The sequence below is a fragment of the Monodon monoceros genome, unplaced genomic scaffold, assembly GCF_005190385.1.
Source record: "Monodon monoceros isolate NGI ecotype Baffin Bay Population unplaced genomic scaffold, NGI_Narwhal_1 Super_Scaffold_1, whole genome shotgun sequence".
NCBI lineage: Eukaryota > Metazoa > Chordata > Mammalia > Artiodactyla > Monodontidae > Monodon > Monodon monoceros.
This window is the reverse complement of record NW_021703765.1, coordinates 69480411-69505814: the sequence shown is the minus strand read 5'-3', so window position 1 is coordinate 69505814 and position 25404 is coordinate 69480411. Positions and strand designations below refer to the sequence as shown.

The 25404-nt window shown below is 45.8% G+C and overlaps 1 protein-coding gene across 2 annotated transcripts in view; it reads right to left on the bottom strand.

Moving 5' to 3' along the window:
* Nucleotides 1–25404, bottom strand: part of ACACB (acetyl-CoA carboxylase beta) — a 186003-nt gene that overhangs the window by 154234 nt on the left and 6365 nt on the right. The window contains exon 1 of one of the 2 annotated variants that reach the window (XM_029224990.1): nt 16285–16466. The exons of the other annotated variant lie outside the window; for it this stretch is intronic. The gene's annotated coding sequence lies outside the window, so the exon portion shown is untranslated. Of the gene's footprint in view, nt 1–16284; nt 16467–25404 lie in introns of those variants that run through there. 2 annotated transcript variants of the gene reach the window in all.

Below are 25404 nucleotides of genomic sequence, written 5' to 3'. Positions count from 1 at the left end.
AGGAAGGAAGGAAGGAAGGAAGGAAGGAAGGAAGGAAGGAAGGAAGGAAGGAAGGAAAAGAAAGGGGGGGGGAGGGAGGGAAGAAGGGAGAAAGAAAGGAGGAAAGACAATATCAAGTGTTGGTGAGAATGTGGAGAAGTTGTAAGTTACTAGGGGGAATGTAAAATAATTCAACTGCTATGGAAAATGGTTTGGGGGTTCCTCAAAAAGTTGACCATAGAATTACTACACAACCCGGGGATTTTACTCCTAGGCATATCCCAAAAGAATTGAAAACAAGGACAAACAAATACATAAACACACGTGTTCACAGCGGCACCCCAACTTTCTGATGCTCAAGCCTTGTTCCTACTTCTGGGTTTCTCAGTCAGTGCACTACTGACATTTGGGGCTGGATAACTCTTTGTGGTGGGGGCTATCCTGTGCATTGTTGGATATCGAGCAGCATCCCTGGCCTCTACCCACTTGATGCCAGTAGCACCCTCCTCCCTCTCAGCTGTGACAACCAAAACTACCTCCAGACATTGACAAATGTCCCTGGGGGGTAAAATTGTCCTCACGTAAGAACCCCTGGTCTTAACTCCTATACCTCTGCACTCCTTCCCCCCTGCTTCTAGACTGTGAGATGGAAGCTTCTGGGGAAAAGGTGTATTTCTTACTCATCTCTTGCATACAGTAAGTTCTCAAGACAAGTTTAAAAAGCACCAGCAAGAAAGGTCAGAGTCCTGAAATTACTGACTCACACGTGTTCTCTGGTAATTGACAGATGGCATTGCCAAAAATGGTGCAAAGGCTATCCTGGCTTTACTGGAAGTTCGAAAGCTTAAAGCCCTACATCCTCCCCAAGCAGGAGGTTATGGTAGTGCATAAAGTTATTCAAGACTGTGCCAACTAGCCACTTCCCCCCTCACACCCTCTGCTGGCCACATGGGCCAAGTGCTTTCACAGCTCCACTGCCCACCCCCTGCAAGTCAGCCAGTGGGTACAGACCTCCACCATGGAAACAGCCTGTTCACTGGTCTTCCCTGGCCAACTCAGAGACCTTTGGAAACACAGACCAATTGTCACTCATTTCTGGATCCTTGTGCCCAGGCTAGTAGTGCTTGGTGCATAGTAGGTGCTCAAAAAGTATGTACCGAATGAATGATAAATCCATGCACACCCACTGAGCACCAACAGATGGCTTGAGGCAGGCAGGAATTTTCGTTTCAGGATCTCATTTCTGAAGCTGCATTCAGGAACACCACGGGAACAAGCTGGGTGTCTCCATGGCAGTTCTGAAGTAGAGTGCCAAGCAGAAGACCTCATACAAATGTGGCCAATTTTAGGTACACTTTAAATGTACACATTGGAAATTCTGAGAAATAAGAAATACTAAGTGCATTACATTGAAATGCTGAGCTTCCCCCTACCCTAAATAGAAAAATACTTGAGTTATTGCTGAGGAAATAAAAGAGAAAAAATATGCTACAATGGTTCAGAGTTTGGGAACCCTGAGAATGAATACTTTACATTGATTTCCATTGGAAAACCAATCAAACTATGCGGTTTTGCATAACACAAGCACTTTGGGAACTTGCTGGCTGGATGAATGGATGGCGGATGGGGACTGTGGGTGGAAGGATAGATAGGTGGTGCTTGGAGAGGGGTTGAGTGGATGGCCAGGTGGGCAAGATGGCGAGACACATGCATGGTAAGAAATTGAGGGTTGGTGGGTGAAGTTACCAAGCTCTAAATTGGAAGTTCTAATGAATGGAGGGACTGGCAATTCTCCCCAGTTCAGCCCCCTCCCTCACTCGACAAATCCTTTATGATCTGCTGTTATTCTGATAGGAGCCAGTGGGTCAAACATCCCAAACCTACCTTGCAGAGGTTACCCGCACAAAAAACCTCAGGGTCTTTCCCTTTTCTTGGCAATGTGATGATGGTGGACCCACAGGCCACCACATGAGAACTTTTCCCAAGTAAGTACATAGAGACAAATGGGGAACTCTCTGAGAAAGCTCCCAAAGAAACCCTCTGAGCCTCAGTTTCCTCGTCTGTAAAATGGGGATGCTGAGTCTTGCCCCCTTTACCTGTCTTACAGTTGCTCTTCAAATAACCTATATAGCATTGTGTCAATGCTATCAGAAGCATCAAAAAGCCACCAAGCATGTACAGTGCCTTCAAGCTTCCAATCCTCAGAACAACTTGGTGGATCTTACGATTGCTATGGTCTTTATTACAGTCCCATTTTACAGTTCGGTAAACTGTGGCTCAGAGAAGTTCGGTTCCTTGACTTTGCTCACATCCAGGCCCAGTGCTCATACCTTTCCCACTGCTCCACCATTGAAACTGGATAAAAATAAATTCCATAAAGCGGAGGGTGTTCCCACAAGCACCTGGCTACGACCCTAAAATCAGATACCTGGCTGTGTACCTGGAGGGTGGAGCCAGATGTGCACAGTGGTCTAGAAGGAGCACTGTGCATGTGGTTCAAATCCACAGACAGTCAAGGCCAGAGAAGTCCTTCCAGTGAACCCTGTGGACATGCCATGCTGAGCTGCTGCCCTTTGCTGAAACAACCCAGCTGACCTGAAAACCCAGCGAGGGCCGAAGCTATTTTTGTTTGTTGCAAACCGAACTCAAGCAACAGCTGCCTGGTGCCGGAGCAATCGTGGCCCTGACGGTAACGAATGCAGGAAACTGCTCGCTTCCAGCAGGTGCTGGCTGGCAGCCAAGCAAGGGCTGGAGAGGGATGGGGGTCGGGAGTTTGCTCTCCAGCCACCTGCCTCCAACACAGCCACCCATACCTGGCCTGGCCTTTGAGGGGCAGAGGAGGGCAGAATGTCAGCATTAAACCAGCCATCCTGTTCCCCACTCGGTCGTTTCCTCCCGCCAAGATGGACTCCCGATTGCTCGCTGCCACTTACCGCCCCTGTGGTCACGGCCACCGGCTCCATTCTCATGTGGGTCTGACAGGCTCCCACAGGGTGCCTGACGGAACTGGGGCCGTGGAGTGTCACCTTTCAGCAGGAGGCTGGTGTCATGCATCAGTCCATGGGGAGGAGTTTGGACCAGCTCACACTGGACACGAGTGAGTTTTCCCCCAAGTCAGGCGCCCTTATCTGTCATCCACAAATATAAGCCATTTGCCAAGGTCCTCGCCCTTCCCTCTCCCCCAGCTTCAAGCTCAAGTACTTAAGAGGCTGTGTATACTCTCTGGCCCACAGGGCCACCTCCCTCTGGCTTGCCACACTCCTGGACTTAGAGCCTACTTAGCTGCTCGTGTGATCAGCCACCCCCTTGCCCAACGCTGAGCCTCTAGAGTTTGTTTGTTTTTAAACATCTTTATTGGAGTGTAACTGCTTTACAATGGTGTGTTAGTTTCTGCTGTATAACAAAGTGAATCAGCCATATGCATACATATGTCCCCATATCCCTTCCCTCTTGCATCTCCCTCCCACCCTCCCTATCCCACCCCTCTAGGTGGTCACAAAGCACCGAGCTGATCTCCCTGTGCTATGCATAGTGTTTTAAACACTCTATGAGTTTTAAACACTCCCATAATCACGCCAGCCTCCTGTTCCCATGTGTTCATCTGTAAGACACCTGCTAGAAGGGGAGCATGAGTCCCAGCAGAACCTGGGTTTGGCCAAGGTGATATTGATGGAAAGAGAAGCAAAAGCATCAGGACGAAGTTCGAGGACCCTCTGGCTGGCAGGCGACGGTGCAACGACGTTTTGCAAATTCAGAGATCATTAAAGTGATAGAGGAAGCTATGCCGGGCCGCCAGTGTGGTCAAAGCTGCCAGGTGGATACTTCAACCTGCACTCCAGTCCACAGGGCAGGGGGCATCACAGGTCACCCTGCGTTTCCCAAAAAGCCACTTAGCCTCCAACCTGCAGCCTAAGAGGGGGACACTTGGCGTGTCCAGTGTCCTTGCTTTGTAGGTGAGCAGAGGCCAGAGGTCACATGTGAAGTTAACGACACAGCCGTGACTAGCACCAAGGTCCCCTGCTCCAGGCCTGTGTGGGGTGATATTCACAGTAAAGAGCCACTGTCGGGCTTCCCTGGTGGTGCAGTGGTTGAGAGTCTGCCTGCCGATGCAGGGGACACGGGTTCGTGCCCCGGTCCGGGAAGATCCCACATGCCACGGAGCGGCTGGGCCCGTGAGCCATGGCCGCTGAGCCTGTGCGTCCGGAGCCTGTGCTCCGCAACGGGAGAGGCCACAGCAATGAGAGGCCCGCGTACTGCAAAAAAAAAAAAAGAGCCACTGTCCCTGGGTACCTTGTTGGGTGCCCTGATCTGGGTTCTCACGTCAGCTCTGCTGCAGAGCCGGGATGGAGTTCTATGCTATGCAAAGCAGCATAAGGACGCAGCTCCAAGATGGAGTTCTCGACAGTCCAAAGTGGTCACCCATGCAGGGCGCTGAGCACAGGGCCAGGCGCAGGTCATCTTAGCGATCGTCATTAGCGATCTGAGCTGAGAGCCTCAGGCAGGTTAAGTCACCGCGTGGTGACACCCTGCTACCCACAGAGTGTTGCCTCAGCTAAATCATGTCCCCTCTCTGAACCTCAGTTCCCCCATCTACTGGGTTGGCCAAAAAGTTCGTTCAGGTTTTCCCGTAAGATGTTAGAAGAGGAGGGAGAATCCCCAGCCTCACCCACCTCATAGGATTACTGGCAGGATCAACCAAGATCTGTTTGGTCGCTAAACACCACCTTCCCCTTCCTGGTGAGCCAGAACGGAAAAGCGGCTGGTGATGGTGAGTAAGGGTCCTCTTCCACCAAGGGACAGAAATGGATTCACGTGGGTGGGGGCACCCGTCCGACACTGGTCAGGTGCCTGGATGGGACAGGCAGATACATCAGAAACAGTCCTTGGACTCACTTCAGCTTTTCAGCCCCGCAGGGCAGGTGCTTTCCCAAAGGGGAGGCATCTCTGGGGCTTCAGCAGCCTGCGTCAGGCTGAGTTAAATTCTGTAAATTAAATTCTGTCTGTTTCCTGATCAGTGGAGATGGTCCTGAGAAGTGTGTGTGTATGTGTGTGTGTGTGTGTATGTGTGTGTGTGTGTGTGTGTGTGACTTTTTATGTTATTCAGAGAGAGGATTTTCTTAAATGCCAATACAGGGGTTAAATAATGGAAGAAAGGGGACTTCCCTGGTGGTGCAGTGGTTAAGAATCCACCTGCCAATGCAAGGAACACGGGTTCGAGCCCTGGTCCGGGAAGATCCCACATGCCATGGAGCAACTAAGCCCGTGCACCACAACTACTGAGCCTGCGCTCTAGAGCCTGCGAACCACAACTACTGAAGCCTGCGTGCCTAGAGCCCATGCTCTGCAACAAGAGAAGCCACCGCAATGAGAAGCCCATGCACCGCATCGAAGAGTAGCCCCCGTGCGCCACAACTAGAGAAAATCCGCATGCAGCAACGAAGACTCAATGCAGCCAAATAAGTAAATAAATAAATTTTAAAAAATTTTTAAAAAGGAAGAAAGGAATAGAATCTATACGAAAAAATAAAACTAATAAATGAGTTTAGAAAAAAAAAGGGGGGGAAGAAAGGGTAAGTTAAGGAGAGGAGGGTGGTAGGGGAAGGAGGTTATCCCTCTAATAAATCAGAGGGAGTGTTTTCCTGCCACCAGCATTTTCTGGTGCTAAGAGCTTCACACACATGATCTCATCAACTCCCTGCAGCCCCTGCAAGAGGTCCCGCTTCTTCCTCCCCTGTTATAGGCTCCATCACTCCCCAGGTTCACACTTTTAGGACCCAGGTGGCCTCCCTTTGTAGCCCACACTCCTAATCTTCACACCCTCCGCTCTCTGTGCAGAATTTCCTTCTATAAACCCTGAGAAAGGTCCTAAATCAGCGGACCTGAGAAGTGAGTGTCAGGGGGTACTGCTTGGTTTCTTAGAGCCATGGGTTTGTTTTTAAATCTCTGAGTCCACTCCCCGAAGAAACTAAAATGCAAACAAGAAATAAGTAACAAAACTACTTCTCTAGCCTTGGGGTTTTTCTCCTGGGAAAGGCTTTGGGGGAAACAGGAGAGTTCAATCCAAAGGAAAAAAAAAAAAAAGCTTTTCAAATCACGATTTAGCCACCACGCAGTGGTTAAGAATCCACCTGCCAATTCAGGGGACACAGGTTCGAGCTGTGGACCGGGAAAATCCCACATGCTACAGAGCAACTAAGCCCGTGAGGCACACCTGCTGAGCCTGCTACTAGAGCCCGCGAGCCACAACTACTGAGCCCACGTGCTGCAACTACTGAAGCCCGCATGCCTAGAGTCCGTGCTCCACAACAAGAGAAGCCACCGCAGTGAGAAGCCCGCGCACCGCAACGAAGAGTGGCCCACGCTCGCCGTAACTAGAGAAATCCCACACGCAGCAACAAAGACCCAACACAGACATAAATAAATAAATAAAATAAAGATAGGGATCCGGCCAAAGTTACTAAACCAGGAGCAGCGATTAGCAAATTGGTTCTATTGTGAAGGATAGTCATTTGTTTTCTTTAGTATTTTGGCATCTGAAGAAGAAATATGACAACATTTCGGGTGACAGGAGAGGGAGGTGTAGCTCCCTAAAAACTGAGAGACTCGAGAGGTCACACACCCTGTGTAATCTAAAAACGTCACCTTCCCCTGCAATTATGGCTGAGGGCATTGGTACAAGGTCATGTTTCCTTACCCCAGAGGAACCAATCAATGCTCAGAGACAGGAAGAGAATTGCAACCCTCACCTCTAAGAACAGATTCTGTTCTCTGTTATTCTTTAACTACAAACATTAACTAATAAATAACAACAAATACACCTCCCATTATAATGAGCACCTTGCATTCAGGATCTCATTTACTCCTCACAGCATCCCTACAAGGGAAGTACTATTCTTATCCTGTTTCACAGACCAGGCATGAGAATCCAACCAGGCGTTGAGAATCCAATGCCCAGAAAGGGGAAGTGAATTTCCCAAAGTCACACAGCTTTGGAGGTAGATAGAATCCAGCCCTGCTCTGCCTGGCTCCAAAGCCTAGATTGATAAGAGGTGGAGGTGAGCAGACTATTGATTCAATTGATTAACCGGCTACCGTCTTGGATGGGGGGAATCAGAAGCCTGAAAGAGACCCAGGGAGGGTCAGCAGTTCTGAGACTTATCACCTGTCAGAACATCTAGGTCTCTGGAAAATTTTCAGCGAATACTGAAAAGCCTAAAGTAAGCCTAAAATAAAAGCCTTTAGAGTAAGCCTAAAATATCTACAACCACTTGATCCTAGAATCGAGCAGGTATGCAGCCTCAGGGGCCACCGATTTGAGAACAGCTTCCAGTAGGAAAACACATTTGAGAAAAGTCTGTGAATTTCAGTTCTCCCCCAGTTCAGAAAAGGTTCAGATACCACAAGTCCCAGGGTCCTCCAGGACTGCTGACCTAGAAAGGGGCACTTCCTCGGTGCCTGTCGCATTGCAGGTGCTTGATTAACACCTGGGGAGCCAAGCCAAGCTTTTGATAGGGTTGACCTGTGCGGGGGCCCAGGCAAACCCAGCCCGAACGGTTCCAGATTGGCCCCTGCCTCGAAGAAATGTAAGAGGAGCGGGTCCCCCGCCTCCAATGGAAAACTTGCTCTGCTGTCTCAAAGGCCTATAGGGCTCATATGTTCCGAGCCTGTCTCACTTGAGTCATCCCTGTAGAAACTGCCGAAGTCAAGTGTCCCACACGCCTGAGGTCCTGGTCCCCTGCCACCTTCGCAGATGGAATTCTACCCTCCTTCCCCTCTATTCTTTCTGTGCCGGGAATTTGCGTTCTTCAACCATCACTCGTTCACCGGCGGGTAATTACTGGGCACCTGCCAGGCATGGTGCTGACTGCCATAGATACGGGCCAAACAGTGCAGGAATGGTCCTGCCCACGCAGGGTTTACAGTCTCACGGGGAAGCAAGTAAGATCATGGAGGACTGTAAGGGCACAACCAGGAGAATCACCAGAAAGGAGAAGCGCTTGAAGAGCCAGTAACAGAGGCCCCGGTCTGGGTCTGCAAGGGAAAGCTTTCTCAGGAGTATCTCTGCTGAGACGGAGGGAGTGTGATTTCATCAGGCGAAGGTGCCAGGGCAGGAAGGAGGAGGAATAGTGTTGGAGACAGACGGAGCAGAAGATACAGAAGCCCGGAATCGGGAGGAGACAGAACCTCTCCAAGAACCCCACAGTCAGCCTGGCCCTGAGAAAACAGTGAGGTGGGTGTGGGGCAGCAGACAGGGATGGAGACTGAGGCAGGGCCATGAGATGCTTAAGGGAGTCAAAGCTCCTTCTTGGAGCTATGGAGGGACAGCTACAGCGTGGGAGCCGAGAGCACATGCTACAGTCCGGCCGCCTGGGGTGGGATCTTGGCTGTGCCACCTACAAGCAGAGCGGTTAACCCGAGCCTTAGTTTCCCCAGCCCCAGCAGCCCATCGGGGCGATTAAATGCACTCACACAGGTAGATTGCTTAGGCTGGCATACATGAAGCAGGCAACCGGGAGGAGCTGCCGTGATTGCTAGAGCAGCAGTGCTGATGGTCCCTGCCTTGGGGACCAGGGATCTTATGCAACACTTTCCCCTGATGTCGAGCTGTTATGTGATGGGCACCTCTTCCACCTGTTGCCCTGGCTCTGCCGGCTGAAGGCCTCCACCCGGGCTAGTCCAGGGCAGGGCCATTGCAGCATCCAGACTGAAAGGCAGTGGTGTAACTCAGGAGGAGGCGTCCTCCTCCCCATTGGAGCCGTACACCACCCTGGGGATAGCGGCTCCCTTCCAAGGCTGCCCCAGAGCTTCCTGCCAGCTTTGGAAATCTGGTTGCAGATGTCGGAGCAGAATCGACTGAGCCCCAAGGATGATTTGCTCCCTAAAAAGAAGCAACCTCTCCTCTGTCCAGACCGAAAAGCAAAAATGGCTGTAGATACAGAGTCAGAGAATCTGGGGATTCAAGCCCTGGTGCCATCACAAGGAAAATCTTTAATGGTTTGTATTTGACTCTTGGGACCTCAACTTCCCAGTTTTGAAAACATGCCAACCTCATGGGGCTCCTGCAAAGACTGAATAATGAGAACGCTTGGGAGAGCTCATAGGTTGTGTGGAGAGCAGTAGCAGTAGCAGTCTCGAGGGCCACTTCCTGCTAAGGTACAGCGACACAGAAAGGTCAAGGGGCAGGGAGAGGGTCTGAGGGATGGCCCAGCCCTTGGGACGCCCCCACACACCGGAATCTCAGTTTACAGTCTCATGAAGTGTAAGCAGGTCGGCCTCACTGATGGATCAAGTTTTGTGCCAACAATTAATGTAGGTCATTTTTTTTTTTTTTTTTTTTTTTTGCGGTACGCGGGCCTCTCACTGTTGTGGCCTCTCCCGTTGTGGAGCACAGGCTCCGGACGCGCAGGCTCAGCGGCCATGGCTCACGGGCCCAGCCGCTCCGCGGCATGTGGGATCTTCCCGGACCGGGGCACGAACCCGTGTCCCCTGCATCGGCAAGCGGACTCTCAAATCACTGCGCCACCAGGGAAGCCCAATCTAGGTCATTTTGGAGTTTGAAACTAAGACCCCTATGGGCAGCACAGTGTATTGGTTGGAGCACAGGATCTGGAGGCGCTAGATTCTGCATTTCCTGTGTGACCTTGAGCAACTTTCCTCGCCTCTCTGAGCCTTGGTTTTCTTGAGGATTCAGTGGGGATGGTTAGAATGCCTTCCTCATAGTTTTGGTGAGGTTTCAATTCACTAATACATAAACAATGCAAATCATGAAAGAATGTTTCATTTATTCATTTAACATTGGTTGCACTTTCCATGATGTATCAAGTCTTGTGCTAAGGGCTTTACCTAAGATCAAGTTCAAGCCACTGTTATCTCTCACATGGACCATTGCACCAGCCTCCTAACCCATCTGGCTGCCCCTGTCATGTCCCTCCAGTCCACTGTGCACAGAGAAACCGCAGGGAGCATGTAAAATGTTCACAGGCTTCCCTAGTGTCCGGATTATGATTTCTAAGTATATTTCCTACTAAAAGGAACCAAGACCCCTTGGAGAAATGGCTGACTCCAGGGCTGGGGCAGAAATGGAAACACAGAAGGCACCACGTGAATGGGCTTCCCTGCCAAAGAAAAGATATTTGGGGCCGAAAAAAGATGACAACTGCAGTGGATTGAAATACATCAAATATATTTTCGAAATCATGAGGTCATAATGTTACTGAAAACAAACACAAAAACGACCTCATTGACACATTGGAAGGTTGCCATGGCACCACTTATTACTTTGGAAACTGACTTACAAAATAAGGGGTGTAATCAAGCATTTATCCTGCCTTTCCTATAGGAAAAGACCCTGTATATTTCAAGGTTACCAAACGGTGGGTGAAAGTTTTAAGTTATAGCTAATAAACGCAGAAGGATTGGTAGAGGTAGAAAACCACCATCCACAATCAGCAATGAAATAAAATGTTTTAGGCTCCGACCATCAGTGGCTTGTAAAACCATCTGGTGAAAGGTTGATGGGGATTTTCGCAGTGGAGATCAGGCTGCCATCCCCAAACTCTGTGATGAGTCAACATCACTAAAAGTGGGATGACTATGGAGAGGGTGTGGAGAAAAGGGAACCCTCTTGCACTGTTGGTGGGAATGTAAACTGATACAGCTACTATGGAGAACAGTGTGGAGGTTCCTTAAAAAACTAAAAATAGAACTACCATATGACCCAGCAACCCCACTACTGGGCATATACCCAGAGAAAACCATAATTCAAAGAGACACATGCACCCCAATGTTCACTGCAGCACTATTTACAATAGCCAGGTCACGGAAGCAACCTAAATGCCCATCGACAGACGAACAGATAAAGAAGATGTGGTACATATATACAGTGGAATATTAGTCATAAAAAGGAACGAAATTGGGTCATTTGTAGAGACACGGATGGACCTAGAGACTATCATATAGAGTGAAGTCAGTCAGAAAGAGAAAAACAAATATCGTATATTAACACATATATGTGGAATCTAGAAAAATGGTACAGATGAACTGGTTTACAAGGCAGAAATAGAGACGCAGATGTAGAGAACAAATATATGGACACCAAGGGAGGAAAGCTGGAGCGGGGGGGATGAATTGCGAGATTGAGACTGACATATATACACTAATATGTATAAAATAGATAACTAATAAGAACATGCTCTATAAAAAAAATAAATAAAATAAAAATTTTAAAAAAAAGTGGGATGACTAGACATTCTGTTCTAGTCATGTGACATGACACAATGCACTGGATTTGGACCTGAGTTGATTCAAACCTCTAGACTTAATACTTATTAAGAGGGACAGAGGATGAGCTCCCTGGTGGCCTAGTGGTTGGATTCTGGGCTTTCACTACCATGGCCTGGGCTCAATCCCTGGTCGAGGAACTGAAATCCCGCAAGCCGCATAGTGCGGCCAAAAAAAAAAAAAAAAGAGGGACAGAGGCACGCGCTAAAAGACACTTGGAGGAAGCTCAATCAGCCAAATCCAGGATGGGGAGAATTCTACAGGACAAATGACTCCATTTCTTCAATAAGTAACTGGCATTTAATAATGGTGAAAAAAAATAAATAATGGTGGTGATTATTGTAGATTAAAAGAGACAATAGGACGTTTTGTGGGTCCCAGTTTGAACAAAACAACCTCGAAGACACCTCTGAGACAACTGGAAGACACTGAGCATGAGCTGGATACTAGATTAAGGAAATAGCATTAATTGTGCTGGAGGTACGGGACTTCCCTGGTGGTCCAGTGGGTAAGACTCTGCGCTCCCAATGCAGGGGGCCTGGGTTTGATCCCTGGTCGGGGAACTAGATCCCACTTGCATGCTGCAACTAAGAGTTCGTATGCCCCAACTAAGAAGCCCGCATGCTGCAACTAAAAGATGCCGCATGCCACAACTAAAAAGATCCTGTGTGCTGCAGCTAAGACCCAGCACAGCCTAAATAAATAAATAAATAATGGTGCTGGAGGTAGATAATCATGGCAATGGCTTTTTAAAAAAGTCCTTATAGGGCTACCCTGGTGGCACGGTGGTTAAGAATCCGCCTGCCAATGCAGGGGACACCGGTTCGAGCCCTGGTCTGCGAAGATCCCACATGCCATGGAGCAACTAAGCCTGTGCACCACAACTACTGAGCCTGCGCTCTAGAGCCCACGAGCCACGACTCCGGAGCCCACGTGCCACAACTACTGAAGCCCGCACGCCTAGAGCCCGTTGCTCCATGACAAGAGAAGCCACCGCAATGAGAAGACCGTGCACCGCAACAAAGAGTAGTCCCCGCTCGACGAAACTAGAGAAAGCCTGCGCACAGCAACGAAGACCCAACGCAGCCACAAATAAATAAATAAATAAATTTTAGAAGTCCTCATCTCTTTTAGAGATATGTACTAAGTATTTATCTGGCTCTGAGATTTGCTTGAAAATACTCCAGAAAAACAGAACTCGAGCTACTGATATGCACACTGAAGTATTCAGGGGGAAAGGTACTGATGTTTGCAATTTATAAGAAATGTGTAATTCCCTGATCGGGGAACTAAGATCCCGCATGCTGCGTGGTGTGGCCAAAAAGAAAAAAAAAAGAAATGTGTAAAAAGTGTAGGTAGAGGGCTTCCCTGGTGGCGCAGTGGTTGAGAGTCCACCTGCTGATGCAGGGGACACGGGTTCGTGCCCCGGTCCGGGAAGATCCCACATGCCGCGGAGCGGCTGGGCCCGTGAGCCATGGCCACTGAGCCTGCGCGTCCAGAGCCTGTGCTCCGCAACGGGAGAGGCCACAACAGCTAGAGGCCCGCGTACCGCAAAAAAAAAAAAAGTGTAGGTAGAGAAACAGACATGTGACCAAGCAAATAGAGTAAATTGGGTTTTTAAAAAATTTTTTTTAAATTAATTTATTTTTGGCTGTGTTGGATCTCTGTTTTTGTGCGTGGGCTTCCTCTAGTTGCGGCGAGTGGGGGCTACTCTTCGTTGCAGTGCTCGGGCTTCTCATTGCGGTGGCTTCTCTTGTTGTGGAGCATGGGCTCTAGGCACGCGGGCTTCAGTAGTTGTGGCTCGCGGCCTCTAGAGCACAGGCTCAGTAGTTGTGGTGCGGGGGCTTAGTTGCTCCGCGTCATGTGAGATCTTCCCGGACCAGGGCTCGAACCCATGTCCCCTGCACTGGTAGGCGGATTCTTAGCCACTGAGCCACCAGGGAAGTCCTGAGTAAATTGTTAATGGCAGAATCTAAGTGGTGGGTTTATGGGTGCTTGCTGTAAAATTCTTTCAACGTTGTTGTATGTCTGAAAATGTTCATAATAAAATGTTGGGAGGAAAAATACAGGGGAAAAGGTGTATGTGTGACTAGGAGAAACTAGAAGAGCAGAAAGTCGATAGTTATTGAAGGTGGGTGGTGAATATGTAGCAGCTTGTTGTGCTATTCACTCTACCTCTGAATGTGTTTTTCAAAAAGGTTAATTTTCTATACTAAAAAGTTTAAAAACACATAAAGCAAGATGTAAGGCACCCAGCCTGCTGGTTAGAACCTCAATACCAGTAGTTAATACTTACTAATACTATGTGTCAGGTTCTGTACTGAGCATTTTCTTTCATTTTTTTTTCTTTTCTTTTTTTTTAATTGAAGTGTAGTTGATTTACAATGTTGTGTTAGTTTCCGGTGTACAGCAAAGTGAATTGGTTATATATATATATATAAACTGATTATATATAATCAGTTTATATATATATATATATATACACAGACATAAGGGAAGGGATGTCAATTATATAATTATATAAGGATGTCAATTATATAATCAGTTATATATATATTCTTTTTTATTAAAGGTTATTACAAGATACTGAATATACTTCCCTGTGCTATACAGTAGGCCCTTGTTCTTTATTTATTCTCTATATAGTACACATCCCAAACTCTTAATTTATCCCTCCCCCACCTTTCCCCTTTGGTAACCATGTTTTCTATGTCTGTGAGCCTATTCGTTTTGTAAATAAGTTCACTTCTATCATTTTTTTAGATTCCACATATAAGTGATATCATATGATATTTGTCTTCCTCTGACTTACTTCACTTAGTTTTAAAATCTCTGGGTCCACCCGTGTTGCTGCAGAGGGCATTATTTCACTCTTTTTATAGGTACCACATCTTTTATTTTTTAATAGAGCTTTATTGGAGTATAACTGCTTCACAATACTGTGTTAGTTTCTGATGTACACCAAAGTGAATCAGCCATATGCATACACATGTCCCCATGTCCCCTCCCTCTTGTGTCTCCCTCCCTCCCACCCTCCCTATCCCACCCCTCCAGGCGGTCACAAAGCACCCAGCTGATATCCCTGTGCTATGCGGCTGCTTCCCACTAGCTAACTATTTACAATAGCCAGGACATGGAACCAACCTAAATGTACCACATCTTCTTTATCCAACCTTTGTCAGTGAACATTTAGGTTGCTTCCATGTCTGAGCTATTGTAAATAGTGCTGCTTCAAACATTGGGGTGCATGGATCTTTTCGAATTAGAGTTTTCATCTTTTCTGGATATATGCCTTGTACTGGGCATTTTCTAATCATGACCTCACTCTGCCCTGTGAAATCAGTGTCACCAGAAGCCATATTTTATTGAGGAAGAAACTCAGGGTTAGAGAAGTTAAGCTCGCCCAAGGGGACTTCCCCGGTGGCACAGTGGTTAAGAATCCGCCTGCCAATGCAGGAGCCACGGGTTCGAGCCCTGGTTCGGGAAGATCCCACATGCCGCAGAGCAACTACGCTTGTGTGCCACAACTACTGAGCCTGCGCTCTAGAGCCCACGAGCCACAACTACTGAGCCCGTGTACCACAACTACTGAAGCCTGTGTGCCTAGAGCCCGTGCTCCACAACAAGATAAGCCACCACAATGAGAAGCCCGCTCGCTGCAACTAGAGAAGGCCCGTGCGCAGCAACGAAGACCCAACGCAGCCAAAAATAAATAAATAAATTTATTTTTAAAAAAAAGATCAAGTATCTCATACAACCTCATAGTCTAAATTCTGTCTCAGATCTGAAGGTGATTAGAGTCTGAGGGAGTTCACATGACACCAGAGCAGGAGCAAATAAAACTCTTTTGCATGAATATAAAACGCCTTCCGAGAGCTCTTCAAATAACGTCACGATCTGGGGATGTTTGCACCTCTGACCACCTGACTTAGGATTGGCTGGGTCTTTCCATTTAAAATCTGGAGAAGTCAGTAAAGAAATCACATCTTGTAAAGATCCCCCAAGACACTGTTAGAAGGAAAAATTATTTAGAAAACAATGTCTATACCTTTCAGCTTTTAAATTGAAAGACCTGCTTCCCGGGAACTCTCCCTCAGTCCTGCCTGTTTATGTTAAAATAACAGTAATGATTGACGTGAGAGATATGATTACGCACACAGTGAATGCCCAGAACAAAACGTCTGAAGGAAACAAGTCCTGGGAAGCTTTATACCAAACTGTGCCTTGTAAAAGATGAGGGGATAGTGCCTCCCAGGAGGAGGAGGGACAGACAGAGGACGGTTCACGAAGACGCCTCATTTTACTTTGTGCTGCTTCAAGGCTTTTACTCTGTACTACGCTTCTTAAAAATGAAAGAAAATTGTGTCTTTCTAGCAACAGAGGACCACCAGAAATGCTTTACTCTCAGAGTCTGCTTTTTTAAAAAAAAATGAATAACAGTCTGAGAGATTGGACATCTATAAGAAACAGAATTCTCTTTTTTTTCTTTTTTTTTTTTGCGGTACGCGGGCCTCTCACTGTTGTGGCCTCTCCCGTTGCGGAGCACAGGCTCCGGACGCGCAGGCTCAGCGGCCACGGCTCATGGGCCCAGCGGCTCCGCGGCATGTGGGATCCTCCCGGACCGGGGCACGAACCCGCGTCCCCTGCATCGGCAGGCGGACTCTCAACCACTGCGCCACCAGGGAAGCCCCAGAATTCTCTTCTTGAAGACAGAAGCTTTGGGGGCCAAAATCTCCCAGAATTGCCTTGTAGGTAAAACTAAAGCCTAAACTATTTTGGTGTGTGGAGCTGATGAAAGTTTGCACAGGGATCCCCAGCAACATAACCATTTACAGAAGCAAAGAAAAGGTCCTTCATCTACATTACATTTCGAGCCCTTTACATCAGCTTCCCGCAAACAGCCGCGCCTCTGTGCCTGCGTGCAAGCCTCTGTCCAGGGGCTGCCCTCACTATGTGTTAAATTCCTATTCACATGGATGCTGGCTGAATGGTCAGTGACCCCAGGGAGGGGAGGAACTCACTTACCACTATCTCTCCACCTTTTCTCCCGTGTCCTCTCAATTGTGCGTTCAGGCTGAGGTTTTCCGGGTTCCCTGTGAGCCGAGGACCTGCATCTCAGCCAGCTAGTTGCTCACTGCCGTGACTGTAAATGTCACTTTTAGATTAACTGGCCCCTGCCATTTAAAAATATCCCCAGAGCGCTTAACTTTCAAGACTCTGAAGAGGAGGCATAACCCAGGTGAAATGGGAGCAGTTCTGCCTCCCTCCTTTTAATCCCATCACTCGCTTTATTTCAAAATCCCTAGATATCTAAGCCACGGCGCAGCTAAAGTCCAAAGTCATTCTGGCCCTCCTGTGACATGCTGAAAATTAACCCCATGCAGGTTGTTGGGTGTTTGAGAAATGGCTTCTGGAACAAGCCCACAGTAAAGGCTTGAATGGGTTAAGATGATCGTTATCAAAAACTCTTCTGGCTCCTCTCCCCGGAAGAGATTTTGTAAAAACCTCTCCAGGAAGATGCCACTTGATGAAATGTTTCCTATTTTTCGGGACTTGTGGGGGAAAAAGAAACAAAACAGCTCCGTTCCCAGCCAGGGTCAGCTGGCTCTCGCTCAGGCTGGCGGGGAAGACAGAAATCCAGCCTATGCCACAGTGACAGAGTGTTCTACAGCTCGAGGAGAGCCCGAGGCATGTAGGATAAAGGTCACGTCCAGGTCCAAGCCAGAGCAGGGAAAGCAGAGGCCACACAAAAGGGCATTGCAACAACCGATGGGAACATACTGTATATCACAGGGAACTCTACCTGATGCACTGTGGTAACCTAAATGGGAGGGAAGTCCAAAAGGGAGGGGATATCTGTACGTGTATGGCTGATGAATTTTGTTGTGCAGTGGAGGCTAACACAACATTGTAAAGCAAGCATACTCCAATAAAAATTTTTTTTAAAGTGGGGGTGGCATTGCATTGTGCTCCAAGAAAAGCTAAGGGGGACCGCAGTTCAGTGGCTTGGCAAGTGGAAAAATCTGTAAGGGCCCTGAACTGATGCAAAAATGATTTCAACAGTGACTGTGCAGGTGCAGCCTTCACCATGCCAGAGCAACTTCATTTCTGGGCTTGTTTTCCAAGAAGGAAGAGTTATCAAATAGTGGACTTCTTGGAATTTTCTTCATTGGACTTGTAAGCGGGAAGCATATTTCTCACCTGCTGCCGTGTCCTCTTGGAGCCTGGGTATCACAGCGGGAGCCTGGGAGAGCAGCACATGTGTTTTATAGGAGCTGGGGATGAAATAATGCAGCTCGAGGACTCAGCCGATGACGGTGCTTAGATTATTTATCAAGCCTACTTCACTCTAGAGTAGCTCATACAATCCTTCAGAAGAAGCATCTCTCAAAATATAGACATGGTCTCCTATGTCTCTGGGGAGAGCCATCTGTGACTCGGGGAAATTTCGTTAACACTCCATTGAAAATCCCTCCTCGATGACTCCAAATAATTGTGATCTGGGCAGAGTGTCAGGAGTGGTAATGTTATTGGGATTTGAAATCAGGTTGACTTGAGTTTGAATCCTTGCTCTGTCACCTGTGGCTCTGGGCAAATAGCCAAGCCTGTTTCTTCATCTAATTACTTCACCACGTGGTTGAGAAAATTAAACGAAATGGTGTGCACTGAACTTCTAGCATGGTGGCTTGCTCATAACAGGCACTTAATATTTTTTTTTAATGAAATTCCTTATTCTCAAAAGACTAGAAACACTTCCCCCTCCTGTTCCACACACACAAAGAACTCTTTCTGTGGCTCAGTTCTCCCTGGACACTCTGTTTATGGCATAGCATTTTCTAGAAGCCAGATCCCCCCTTCATCACCCCAAACACCACTAACTGAGAGGGACACAAGGACACAGGAAGTACACAACTGAGGAGCAATGTATTGATCTCTGGGGATGCCCCTCTCACGAATATCTGCATTTCCAAACATACTTCAGAAATTTAAAAACTGGTTCCCACTGAGATCAAACAAGGTCATTTACCAGGACCCTCCTTCAAGTAGCCCAGAGCCCCCACCAGTTCTTTCTTGTACACCTTGAAGCTTTAACAAGGATGAAAAGCCACTGTCACACACAGACACCGAAAAGTTTGCTTCTCCAATCCAAAACTCTTAAGGCTTTTTATACCAGGAGCAAACTGAAGCCAAAGAGGAATTTTAAGAGGGAGAGAATGTATTGTCTAATAATGAAAGCATACCCACAACATGCTACAGTTTAAAAAAAAAAATTCCCACTCCTTGTCCTTGCCCCACTGGACTTAAGTCACAAACAAGATAGTAGCTTTCACACGATTAATTTATAACTTAGGGTTCCCAGAACAACGTTTTGCATAACTGAATGTCTCGTGTTTCCAAAAGCCCTCAGCAGATAGATACTACTCTCCTTGCCTGAGAAGGGAATCATTTGTTGGCTGGGCTCTCACAGGCTCCCACAGCAAGCCACGCGGAACTGGCCAGGCAGTGGGAGGACGCAACAGATGGGCCCCATCACTGCTGCCATCTGAGTGGAAGTACTAGAGCAGGGAGCCAAAATCTACGGCCCGTGTTGCCTGTTTTCCTATGGCTCCCGGGCTAAGAGTGGTTTTTACATTTGTTAAATGCTTTATAAAAAAAAATCAAAAGATTGTGACACTCACAAATCATATTAAATGCCAACTGCAGTGTCCATAAAGTTTTATTGGAACACAGCCACACCATTCATTTACATTTTGTACGTGTAAATGAAGAGTTGAGTATTTCCCAGAGACGGGATGACTGCAAAGCCTAAAATATTTACTATCTGGCCCTTCATAGAAAAAGTATGCTGATCCCTGCTCTACAAAGCCAAGACTGCCTTTGTGAAAATTAGTAAGAGGAAACCGCAACTGAAATTGGAAGACCTGTAGAGGGAGCTCTCACACCCTCCCATTCCTCATCAATTACCCCAAACAGGAAGACATCAATTACAGATCCCAACCAGAAGAGACATACCTAGCACTCCCAAATACAACTACTTTACTACTCCAGCAGGAGGAAGATTTTCTTCCTGCCCGGTAACAAGCCCAGCCAATGGAAATGGCCACAGCTCAGCCAATGAGAAGCTGTTATCACCTGAACTTTTACTTTCCTCCAATGAACTTTCATTTTTCTCGTGTTGATTTCCTTGTCCCACCTTCCTTTCTATAAAAACCTGCCGTTTTGTACAACTTAAGTTCTCTCTCTGCTTGCTAGATGAGATGCTGCCCGATTTGTGAATCATTTAATAAAGCCAATTAGATCTTCAAATTTACTCAGTTTAAATTTGTTTTATAACAGATTGGTGGCAGTGAGGGGATCCAAAGCAAACTCCTGATGACATTCGGGGACAATGAGCAATGGTTTGCGTTCACTGTCTTTCTTGCCGTTTGCGAGGGCCATTGGTAAGTTCCCCTCTGTTTGGGCTCCACCCTCTTTGCGTTCAAGCTCGCAACCCCATTGGCTTTCCTTTACAGGGCAGGTCATCTTGAGCTGGCAGATGGTTCTACCTGAAGCTAAGTCCCTAGCCTTTAAGACCACAATTTCCCAGATGGAAAAATCCCAGCCCTTCAACTCCCTTCTGGATTCCACTTTGGGAACTGCTAACAGTTTAGTCTACAATTCCCCATTTATTTGGAATCCTCCCCCAGATTCCACCTTGGGAACTCCTGGTAGCAGCTGCAGCTCATTTGTTTGGAATCAACCCACAGTCCTCATTCTTTGGGGCCTGGAGGTTAAACCCTTTCCCCACTCCCCAGATTATTAGTGAGGCTCCAAGAAACCCAAAGACTTAGCTAAAAGAAACAGATCCTTTATATCCAAAGAGGTGAGCTCACCACCTTCCAACACACCTGCTTATTTTGTCTAAGAACTGTGGTCCCAGAAGCTGTAGATATCTACAAAAATGGCAAAGTCTTAATAAAGACTACATAGAATTACAATGGCCATCCTGGGGAATGTTCCAGTCAGACAAGATTCTTCATTTAAGAAATACGCTAGATAAAAAAAAAAAAAAAAAAGAAATACGCTAGAGAGAAAGGGATCCCAAGTTGAACAAACAGATGGGACACCTATTTCAAATGGTATGCGGAAGCTACCAAAATGCTTCAGGATTCCAAAATAGTTTCACTGGAAGATTCATTGCAAAAGGATAATTAAAACAATTAAAGATGCAAAAGTATTTAAAACAACACCTAGGCCTCCCCCTTTTCACCCTCTTAGCATTTCATTATCAAAACATTGGCCCAGGGACTTCCCTGGTGGTCCAGTGGTTAAGACTCCGAGCTCCCAACGCAGGGGGCCCAGGTTCACTTCCCTGGTCAGGGAACTAGATTCCGCATGCCGCAACAAAGCTCCCGAGTACCCCAAATAAATAAATATATAAATATTAAAAAGAAAAAACACTGGCAGAGAACTTGATGTCTCAGTTGTAATCACCTGGGACAGTGGGAAAGTGGTTGTCCTTAAAACTTCATGCAAATTCTTCAACATCAACTTAAATGCCCCCATATGGGCGCCTACCAAAGTTGACGGGACGCTGAGGGATTTTCTGGTAAACTGCTGTGTTATTCCCTTTAACAGCCAAGGGGAAACTACAAATACAACTCATGTTCGCACTGCCAGTAGTATTTATTGTTTGCCCTGGCTAAATCTTGACAAGATGTTTGAAAGGATTCAATAACTTTATGATCAGAAAAGTGGAAGCTGATATTCAGAGCCTGATGTAATTTTTTTAGGCTCCTCCCCTAAGTTAAAATGAACTGTGTACCCAGAGAGAAAGAAACAGTCCAACAATAAGTGGAGGGGTCTGTCCATCCTTTTTGCCAATCCCCAAACCTCCCCTATTGTAATAGATCAGGACATTATAGAACTGTCCTGCACAAAAGAAGGAAAACTTATAATCTGTTTCCATCTGTTTATATATTTGTGTACATGTATATAAAGGTATCTAGATAGATATATAGAGATAAATAGGTAGATATAGATATTAAATGTGAGATATTTTTCTACTTCCGGATGGTATTGCTAAAATTATTTTGTAAAAGAGCTCTATTTAGTTGGTTTGAAGGTCAAGCACTTTTAAAGATTGGGCATTCTAAATTCTCAGAAAAATAGAAACTAACCCAAATGCCTCATGTGATCTGGGATAATCTTCAGTAAATAAAAGCTAGTTTAAGTTTGTTGGCTTAAATAAAACAGGCATGTCTTTAGAGTTTTTAGCATTAAATATAATACTTTTATTCTACCTAGGCTTACAAATTTGTCAAGAAAAATAACTCGGTATGATGAAATTTTCATAAGTAATCTAAACATAACTGCTAAGGGCAAGTAAATTAAATAAATGTAAGATAAAAGGTTTTTTAGGTGAACTTTTCAGATAAGTTTCACAAATCTTTCCGGCAACCTGAAACTTTAGAATTTTGCTAAGTTAAGTTAAATGATAGAAACTTATTGAATATATGGATCATTCCCATGTAAGATAAAATATTGAATATTAATTACTGATCATAGGTTTATCTGCTTTTGAATTCCCACTGCAGAGAAACGAAGTGGATCTATTAGTAAACATGTTTTAAGCCACACCAAAAAGCATGTTTCTATAAACTATTAAAAGTATTTATAAATTTGCCAAGCCACAGAATGCTAATATTAAAGACAGTTCATAATTACTTGCTTCTTAGTTTTCACTAAAAATTAAAGATTTCTCAGGGCTAAAAATTCTAACATATGTTATTGAAACTACTAGAAATAATAAGGGAAACAACCCTGTATGCAAGGAAAGGATGTGTTTTGGGTAAGAAAAGGCATGAAGAATAAAGATGCATTTCTGTTGAGGGAAGTGAGAGTAATTTTGTCTAAACTAGAACTTCTGCTTATGAAGGACAAATTTACCTTCTGTAGTCAAGTGGTTTAAAATTTGGATTGTTACCAGAAGGGTTCTGGAAATAGGCTTCAATATTATGTAAAATTAAAGCTTAATTTTCTTTCATCTGCTGAAAGAACAAGTTTTCTGGGATTGTTGATCTGCTCCTGATAAAAGATTGTAAAACCTTTCTCTTTAAAAGTAATTTGCCTAGAAAGCAAAGATTTTGTGTTTTACCACAGTGATCTCCTGTGCTCTTTGTCATCAGGTCCTTGGTTCCTCAGGAAAACTGAGTCTTCTTAATATTAAAAGAGCTAAAGTTTTGCTAACACCTGTATAACCTTCTATATTTTCCTGTTAATTTTATTTTTGTCACTTTGGTTAAATAGATAACTAAGTAATGTTTTACAGTAACCTGTGATCCTATCTATGCAGTGTTTTTAAACCTTTTTTTTTTTTCCATATTTTTAACAAGCTTCCCCAAATCAAATTCTAAATGAAGTCTTTTTGACCTGGAAGAAACTTTGGGATTTTCCCACAGGGCCCCTGGAACTTACCAAAATATTTGTTAAACTAATTAGGCTTATTTGATATGTTAAATTACACGAGAAGCACTGTCAAACAAGAAATAGTACTAAACATTTTTTTTTTTAAATATTTATTTGGCTGCGCCAGGTCCTAATGGCGGCATTAGGGATCTTCATTGCCGTGTGTGGGATCTTCGTCGTGGCGTGTGGGATCTTTAGTTGCGGCATGCAGGCTCTTAGGTGCGGCATGCGGGATCTAGTTCCCTGACCAGAGATCAAACCTGGGCCCCATGCATTGGGAGTGCAGAGTCTTAACTGCTGGACCACCAGGGAAGTCCCCACTAAGCTTTTTCTATGTTGTGTTTGTACAGGTATGTAAGTGTTCCAAAAACTGTGTGAAATTCCTAGAAATCTGATAGGACCTGGTACAATGATTATCACTTGTAATTCTAGTTATTATCTTAAAATGTTGTATGACATCCTCTGGGACCCCAATAGAAAATGGGCAACAAGTAAACGATCTTATTGCTATTCTCTTACTTTCTGAAATTGCTGTCATCAAAATTAAGACTCACACTAAAAGGACTGAACCTGAGTATCAGGGAAATGTCCTGGATGACTCATTCAAAGGCAACAGCAACAGAATCTATAAAGATTGTTAACACATGTGGATGCAATCCGTTCTGCTTCTGCAAAAAATCATCCCTCACTGCCAGACTTCTGCCATCCTGATGTCCTTGTAAAATGGCAACGGTCTGCTCCTGAATCAGAGAAATTAAGGTGGGTAAACAATGGCTGTAAACTAAATGAATGGTCAGGGCTCTTGGAAACCCAAGACGGCTGCCTGGTTCTTCCTGGAACCCTGGCAAATCCCTTTTTTTGTTTTTCGTTTGTGTTTACATTCCTTCATCCACCATTGTACATTTAAGATGACTCAAATTATGAATCACCATTCGTGGGGAGACGTCTACAAAACTGCAAAAAACAGACTACCAACGATTCTGATCTGCCAGGTCCATAATCCTGGAAAAAATATTCTTGCTCCTGGAGCCCTGAGACCCTTGAACACCTGCAGCTGGACTTCATTCAACTGCCACTTGGCCTGGCTCCACCCTAGAAGTAATTTCAATGGAATCCCAAATGCCACTGTGTTTAAATTGTTCCAAGGGCCCGTTTTATAAAGTGAGAGTACTAAGCCCACCTAACCTTGTTCTTTGCTTCAATCTAACCCGACCCTGGGATGGGAAAATGAGGTCTCTCGAGTATCTATATAAGAAACTCTGTGGGGCAGCCAATGTAATCAGGCCATTTGTAAGCTTACTGACATACCCATGTATTTAGACAGCCTTTCAATATGTAATAATACAGTATACGAGCCTTGGTTGAATGATGCTAATGCCTCTGTAACAATGAACGGGTCCATAGATATTGTCACTTACGCAGGAGCCTTATGCACACCTCCTGGCTACATCTTTGTATGTGCAGGTTTTGGTTTAGAACCATCTTTATGGTTCTGTGTAAAGATGGTTTTGTTATGTTGTTTTAAATTCTGCTCTGCATAGTTGTTCAGTTTTCTACCTCCTGTTTGTTGGACCTTAGTGAAAACGATGTGCTTAATGAGGTGATGCTAGCTCAGCGCTTTGAGATGATTTCCAACGCTTACAACCTTGACAAAATACAGACTTGGGATAAGAAATGCCTGCGAGTTCTCCCTACTACTGTCTCTTGTTACTCAAATGTGGCCTCAGGCAGTTTCTGGTCGGTGCACTTTCCCTCCAGTGTGGGACATGACACCCAGAAAAGGTCTTTCCTGGCACCGAGGAGTGAAGGCTGAATTTGGAAAGCCTGTCTCTGGATCAGCGATGCTTTTCGAGGAAGATCTTGATCAAAAGGCGGTAAATGAAAATTAATAAAAGGAAACCTCAACTAAAACTGGAGTTGCGAGGGCCTGGAGAGGAAGCTCTTATGCCCTCTGGTAACTGACTCTGGTCGGATGCCCCAAAGTGTCAATCACAAACCCCAATGAGAAGCCACTGTCACTTGGACTGACTCTCCTCCAATGAACTTTCATTTTTTTCGATGATTTCCTTGTTCCACCCTCCTTTCTACAAATGCCTTCCACCCCTCAGAGTATGTCTCTGCTAGATGAGATGGTGCTTGACTCATGAATCTTTTAATGATGCCAATTAGATCTTCATTTACTCAGCTGAACTTTTTAACACCTTTTACACATCTCTGCATACCCAGTGACCCACTGCTATAATCATAGCAAATCTGAAAACACGTGAAAAAAAGTTACAACTACACAGCTAAAAGTTCATCAAAATTAACCTTGTTTCTAAAAAATCAGTGATCGAATTTGTATTTCTTTTTCGGGGGCGGGGGTGGTCATAGACCATTTAAGATGCTGCTCTGTGTTCTGTTTAAAGTGTCACTACACTTCCAAGGTTCAATATAATTTCTTAAAAAATTAGTTTGCAGGGGCTTCCCTGGTGGCGCAGTGGTTGAGCGTCCGCCTGCCGATGCAGGGGACACGGGTTTGTGCCCCGGTCCAGGAAGATCCCACATGCCGCGGAGCGGCTGGGCCCGTGAGCCATGGCCGCTGAGCCTGCGCGTCCGCAGCCTGTGCTCCGCAACGGGAGGGGCCCCAGCAGTGAGGGGCCCGCGTAACTCAAAAAAAAAAAAAATTAGTTTGCTTTTCAATTATCTGTGGTACCT